Source organism: Malus sylvestris, chromosome 12, assembly GCF_916048215.2.
Source record: "Malus sylvestris chromosome 12, drMalSylv7.2, whole genome shotgun sequence".
NCBI classification, from domain to species: Eukaryota; Viridiplantae; Streptophyta; class Magnoliopsida; order Rosales; family Rosaceae; genus Malus; species Malus sylvestris.
The window spans coordinates 11,219,500-11,226,904 of NC_062271.1; the positions used below are offsets into that span (position 1 = coordinate 11,219,500).

General features: G+C 36.6%; 1 long non-coding RNA gene across 1 annotated transcript; it reads left to right on the top strand.

Annotated features, from left to right (window-relative positions):
• The first annotated feature begins 699 nt into the window (after nt 1–699).
• On the top strand, nt 700–7,183 carry LOC126592970 (uncharacterized). Its single transcript, XR_007612845.1, has 2 exons — nt 700–1,409; nt 7,054–7,183. It is a non-coding gene; the product is annotated as an uncharacterized LOC126592970 (long non-coding RNA).
• The last annotated feature ends 222 nt before the right edge of the window (nt 7,184–7,405 follow it).

The window sequence follows — 7,405 nt, forward strand, 5'->3', positions numbered from 1 at the left end:
AAGAAGGTCTCTGTAGTCTAACATCATTAGATTACTTCTTCAATCGATCCATTGTCCATGGATTCATTATTTAGGACATATATCGTTAATTGAGATAGTCCTAAATAGTATTGATAGGATCATATTTATATATATTTTTACTTCAAATTCACTCGTCTTTTCTTAGTTAGTTCCTTATATTTTTGAGCTATTTACGTTATTTTTGTGTTTATAAGATCTGTTATGTAAAGAAAACAAAAATAGCACAAATAAGATCTATTTACGTTATTTTCATGACTGCTTTCTTTTATTTGCTATTGTCAATTTGCTGAGTTATGTTTTCCATATATTTATTTTAAGCACCACATGATTTCAGGTTAGTGCTTGCTTGCACACTGGAAAACTTGCTGCCTTGGTAATTTTGGTCTCTGGAGAAATTGTATTACAAATTTTGGCAGTGTGGTTGGTGAAGCAAATAGAAAACAAAAAGAATAAGCTGATGGGGCAGAAAGGAGAGCACATACAAAGGTGGAAGGCTGCTTTGCAGCGTGGTGATAGTGGAAGAAAGAAAAAAATAATATAAGCTGCAAGTGCAGCATGGTAGGTGAGTTTTGCGTGGAAGCGTAGGGAATAAAGAAAAGCAGCAAAGCTGCTTGGGGGGGGCTCGGCATTTTTGTGCAGTGTGTGTGTGCTGCCCTTTGGGCAGTACCTGGAGGTCTCAGCAGAGAAGGTACAAGCTGCCTTTGCAGCTGGGCAGTACCGAGAAGAAGTCAGAGAAGGTGCGAGAAAAGAAAAACAAAACTCTGCTGCCCGTGGCAGCAAGGCAGAGGAGCAGTCGGCCCTTGCGCAGCGACTGGAAGAGCAAAACAGAAGCACTTATCTTTTGGTTAATTCTCTCCAAATCTATATTTTACTTTTATTTTATTTCTGTTTTAATAATGTGTAATTAAACTTATTTTGGCTAGAGGTTAATTCGAAACCATGAATATATTTGTAATATGAATTGATTACCTTCAGTTGTGATTTATAAGTTGTGAATTCAATTTACTTATCCGTTCGTATAAAAAATGATTTGTGTATGTTGGTTAAGAGTGCACGCTTAATTTTCATGCATGAATTTGACGCTAGAATATAAGGGAATTTCACCTAATCGTTATGAACTTATATTCACAAGTAGTGAAGGTTGCTAGTCACAATCACGTTAAGTAAATTCTTGGCATAAGTTTCATGCAAATCATAGTAACGAGTGCCTCGTCAATGCTTATGTTTTTCATAGAACTTAATGATTCTTGCTTGTATCTCTATTATGCAATTCATGTAGGGAACTTGTAGGGAATGTTTTGGGTTGTCGTATGCAATCATCCAACCCAATAACTTGTGGAAAAACTGAGGGTTAATTAGTGCAATTCACGGTTAATTTGGGGCATTGAGTATTAATAGCTTATCGAAAAGCAACTGAAAATCAATTCATGTTCAAGTGTGTCATGTGTGAAGAATGGATCTCTAGCTAATCCATCAACCATATATTTAGTTTTACTATTTATCTCAATCACAACCAAAACCAATACCCCCCATTTATTTTCTTGTATCAAAGTGTGCTTAAGTTTGTTTTGAACTCTTTGAGTCTAGTTTAGTGTTTTAAAGCCTACTTTTGTGTTTTTAAGTTTCTTCTTATATTTTTGAGTCAAGTGAGAGGTTATTAGCAAGCCCTCCTAATCCCCGGCCTAGAACGATACCCTACTTACATCTATACTACAATTGTCAAAAAGAGGGTTAAATTTGTGTGCTAAAATTTTACGCATCAAATTTTGGCGCCGTTGCCGGGGATTAGCAACTTTGCTAATCCTTTTATTTTTGTTTTTGTTTATGTTTATATTGGTGTTTGTGTATTTTACTTTTGATATTTGATTTATTTTTCTTTCTTTGATTTTAGGTTCAAATGGAGCCGAGGGAAATTTAAAGGAAAGATGCGTCCGGCTAAAGACGTTAAATCAAGCGCTTCTTGGGAGGCAACCCAAGCATTCAACGAAGGGAGACTTTGGAATCACTAACCCAATCAGCTTTGCATTCTTCCACCCTTATCTTTACTGCTTTCATTTTGTTTTGTTTAGTTAGTTGTGTTATTTGGTTGATTTCTGTGAGTTTGTGTTATTTAGTTTAAGTGTGGGGGTAGGTTAACCAAAGTCTCTTTACATTAATTTACATATATATATAAAAAAAAAAAAAAAAAAAGATAAAATTTAAAATTAATGAAAAAAAAAAAAAAAAAAGTACATAAAAAAAAAAAATTAAAAAAAAAAAAAAAAAAAAAGTAAAAATATTTTAAAATGATGTAAACTAATAGTATTCATTGGTCGGGTGGTGCTTCAGTAGTAGGTGGGGCTTCAGCAGTCGGCGGGGTCACAGAAGGAGGAGGCGGCAGAGGTTGATCAGTTGGAGTTTCACTACGCGGTGCCACTCCAGAAGACGAAGGCAGATGTTGTTGGAACAAACCCACAAACCTCCGATGATCAAGTAAAATTTGACCATCGGTGTCCTGCATCTGGTCAATCTTCCTCTTCATGCTGGTGGCATAGCTGTGTGCAAGCTTGTGCAATTCTTTATTCTCATGTTTGAGCCCTTTAATCTCTTGCTTGAGACTCTGTATTTCAGCCACCAAGGATTCAACATGACGGGTTCGAGCAAATAGGCGTTGGGCCATGTTGGACACAGAACCCGCACACTGCACGCTAAGAGCCAGAGACTCCTTAACCGCCAATTCATCAGATCGTCTAGCGAGCAGTCTGTTATCTCTTGGGGTGACGAGGTTCCGGGCCACCACCGCAGCTGTCATATCATTTTTCATCACCGAATCCCCCACGGTAAGGGGACCGGTAGGGGATATGAAAGATGGGCGCCATATGTTGTCTGGTGAAGGCGGAGCTGCCTCTTCACCAAGGTTTAAGTCAAAACGACGATCGGAAGGGCCATACATTTTTCAGAGGTGGTGAAGAAAGAAGAGAGTCGGACTGATCAAGATTTCGGAAGTGCAAGAAGGGAGTGTTTACAAGAGGGAGCTCAAGTGTGTTGTGGAACCAAATTAACGCCTCTATAAAAAGAAGAAATCGAAGAGGCGCTCCTCAGAAATTGAAGAGGCGTCTCTCGCAAATCGAAGAGTCGGGGCTCCGTTCTCAAAAGCCGGATTCTTTTCTCAAAAGAGGCGTTTAATTTCTTAAAAGTTGGGCTTGCTCAGAAACCACGAGCCGAATCCCGGATTTCGAAAGATCACTTTGTCCAGACGTGTCGTCACTCGTCACATGCAACCGGTAGCTTTGCGGAAATTACGGGCAGCTTTGTCAGAAAGCGCGTAATTTGTACTATTTATCCATCCACCGGCTACCGACAATGAGTGAGATAACATTTCCGGTTGTGAAGAGAAGTCCTATAAGTTTCTACCTTCGCCTTCCACAGCAAAGGCACACCCTCTCAATACTTCTTCATCTCCGAGAATGCATTCCCAAAGAATCCTTCTAAGTTACTCTGTGTTCCTCATTCCTTGGGATACTCCTGCGAACAACCCATTCAAAGCAAAAGTATTTCATATCATAAAGGTTGAAAGCAAGAGTATCTCATATCATGCTTTCTCCCTGTCCTTTCTCCAGCCTGCACTTGCTCTCGAGTACTCATCATCTTGTGCTTCCTCTTCGTCTCACGTATAAGGGAAGTGAAGATGATACCTCGAAGCATGTGGAGACAACGTGCTGATTCATCCTCAACTAGGGACAAGGAGAAAGAAAGCAAGAGGTGGGCACTTGGAAAGATTGAAGAAAGAATCAGACCAAAACCTCTACCTCGTGCCTGCCCGCCGTGCTGAGGAAACAAGCAGAGAAGAATGCAGACTGCACAATCAAATAATCCCAGCAGAAGAAGTCTGAGATGAAACCAAGGCACGCTAATATTCCTCGCTCAGAATTCCAAATCAGTTCAAGAGGAAAGCTGTGGAAAGTCAACAAGCATGACCAATGATTATTTATTAGTTTTATTCATTGTCTTTTATCGTGATTTTCAATTTTTCGTTTGCAATTTTTTTTCATTTTCTTGTGTTACTTAACTGAATTATTTCTTTTCTTTGCAGGAACTTTTGGTTATTTCCACCCTTGAAGTTGATTGCAGAATTTTAGCTTGGGGGTCATCGCTTGGTTTTACTGCAAACTAGGGAAGTTTTCAGTCCAATTGATTTATTTTGTTTCTTATTATTTATTTTTTTTATTTTATTTTTTTTTACATTATAGTGTTTTCTGACATTGGGGACAATGTCAAGTTTAAGTGTGGGGGTAGAAATCTCTAGAATTTCATTTGTTTTTGTGTTGTTGCTTTTTTTTTTTTTTAAAAAAAAAAAAAATCGGAAAATTTAAAAATTCAAAAAAAAAAATATATATATATTGTCTTATTTTCCTTATTGTTTTGAATTAGATTTTTATTAGTTTCCCAACCCAATGATATAATTGGATCAAATTTGAATCATGATTATCAAGAACTTAGTTAACATGTGTTTTGTGAAATTCCTAATTCTCTTGTTAGTTTTGTACATGTTTGATCATCTTTGAAAAACAAAATGCACATAGCCTTGTTGATGTGAAACTAAAGCATGACTTAAAGCTTCATATGTGAATTTAGTGACCATATACATCCTATGTGAGTTTTTGAGCCTATTGAAAGTGTGTGCATTTTTCATACACTCCTATTCTTTCATGTGTGATGAACTTATGTGAGATACATCTCTAGAACTTGCGTAACGATCTTTCGAAATGTTTGTCATTGATTGCATGAACTTGGAAATGATAGAGGCATTAGGTTTACCACCATGGCCCAAATAACCATGTATCCCAAAGAAAAAAAATGATATCATTAGATTGCCAATTTGAGCCGTGTATGTTGAGCCTTTTATTTCTTATCACCAGATATGTCTACCCTTATACCTGAAACATTTTTCCTTACCCTTTCCAAGCAAGCTAGTGAGCAATGTGAGATTGTCTTATGAGAAATGTTTGTGAAGTACTTTGAGGGTGTTGGGCAAAAGAATAAGTGTGGGGGTATTTCATGTTTGTATTTAAAAAAAAAAAAAAAGAAAAAAAAAAAGAAAAAAAGAAAAAGAAAGATTGTATACGAAGAAAAGAAAAAAAAAATGTTTTTAAAGTTTCAGTTTAAGGGTGTGATTGGAGGTTTCAGAAGAATCGTTGGAGAGCTTGAGTTCTTATAAATCTAGACAAAAGAATTGCTTGCAATGTAGCTTGGAACTTGTGTTTTCCTATTCTTTCATTTCAATAACCCTATCCCTAAGCCTCATTACATCCAATAAAAGTCCTCTTGATTTAAGTTTTGCAATTATGACTGTGGAGAAGTGATCTTTATGCAAGCTTATGGTAGAAATCTCACATTTGTTTCTTTGAGCGAAACACATTAAAACTAAACACATGTGTGATTGAGTGCATATCCAGTGAGAAGGTCGCTAGTTTGCATATGATGATTATAAAAATAAAAACTTGAAATTGCATTAGCATGGCTATCTCACACACTACACTTCAAGGATGATTTAAAGATTACAGCTAATATTTGAATAAGGAAGATGAACTTGAATTAGTTTGTTTGGTGCTAGCTATGGTTCTTGATGATTTGTTTTCTCGAATAAAATTCTATGAGGGTCGCATAGGGGGAAACTAATGTTTTTCATGTTAGTACTTTTTCATGTTTTCTTTGTTTTGCTCGAGGACTAGCAAAAGCTAAGTATGGGGGTATTTGATAGGATCATATTTATATATATTTTTACTTCAAATTCACTCGTCTTTTCTTAGTTAGTTCCTTATATTTTTGAGCTATTTACGTTATTTTTGTGTTTATAAGATCTGTTATGTAAAGAAAACAAAAATAGCACAAATAAGATCTATTTACGTTATTTTCATGACTGCTTTCTTTTATTTGCTATTGTCAATTTGCTGAGTTATGTTTTCCATATATTTATTTTAAGCACCACATGATTTCAGGTTAGTGCTTGCTTGCACACTGGAAAACTTGCTGCCTTGGTAATTTTGGTCTCTGGAGGAATTGTATTACAAATTTTGGCAGTGTGGTTGGTGAAGCAAATAGAAAACAAAAAGAATAAGCTGATGGGGCAGAAAGGAGAGCACATACAAAGGTGGAAGGCTGCTTTGCAGCGTGGTGATAGTGGAAGAAAGAAAAAAATAATATAAGCTGCAAGTGCAGCATGGTAGGTGAGTTTTGCGTGGAAGCGTAGGGAATAAAGAAAAGCAGCAAAGCTGCTTGGGGGGGCTCGACATTTTTGTGCAGTGTGTGTGTGCTGCCCTTTGGGCAGTACCTGGAGGTCTCAGCAGAGAAGGTACAAGCTGCCTTTGCAGCTGGGCAGTACCGAGAAGAAGTCAGAGAAGGTGCGAGAAAAGAAAAACAAAACTCTGCTGCCCGTGGCAGCAAGGCAGAGGAGCAGTCGGCCCTTGCGCAGCGACTGGAAGAGCAAAACAGAAGCACTTATCTTTTGGTTAATTCTCTCCAAATCTATATTTTACTTTTATTTTATTTCTGTTTTAATAATGTGTAATTAAACTTATTTTGGCTAGAGGTTAATTCGAAACCATGAATATATTTGTAATATGAATTGATTACCTTCAGTTGTGATTTATAAGTTGTGAATTCAATTTACTTATCCGTTCGTATAAAAAATGATTTGTGTATGTTGGTTAAGAGTGCACGCTTAATTTTCATGCATGAATTTGACGCTAGAATATAAGGGAATTTCACCTAATCGTTATGAACTTATATTCACAAGTAGTGAAGGTTGCTAGTCACAATCACGTTAAGTAAATTCTTGGCATAAGTTTCATGCAAATCATAGTAACGAGTGCCTCGTCAATGCTTATGTTTTTCATAGAACTTAATGATTCTTGCTTGTATCTCTATTATGCAATTCATGTAGGGAACTTGTAGGGAATGTTTTGGGTTGTCGTATGCAATCATCCAACCCAATAACTTGTGGAAAAACTGAGGGTTAATTAGTGCAATTCACGGTTAATTTGGGGCATTGAGTATTAATAGCTTATCGAAAAGCAACTGAAAATCAATTCATGTTCAAGTGTGTCATGTGTGAAGAATGGATCTCTAGCTAATCCATCAACCATATATTTAGTTTTACTATTTATCTCAATCACAACCAAAACCAATACCCCCCATTTATTTTCTTGTATCAAAGTGTGCTTAAGTTTGTTTTGAACTCTTTGAGTCTAGTTTAGTGTTTTAAAGCCTACTTTTGTGTTTTTAAGTTTCTTCTTATATTTTTGAGTCAAGTGAGAGGTTATTAGCAAGCCCTCCTAATCCCCGGCCTAGAACGATACCCTACTTACATCTATACTACAATTGTCAAAAAGAGGGTTAAATTTGT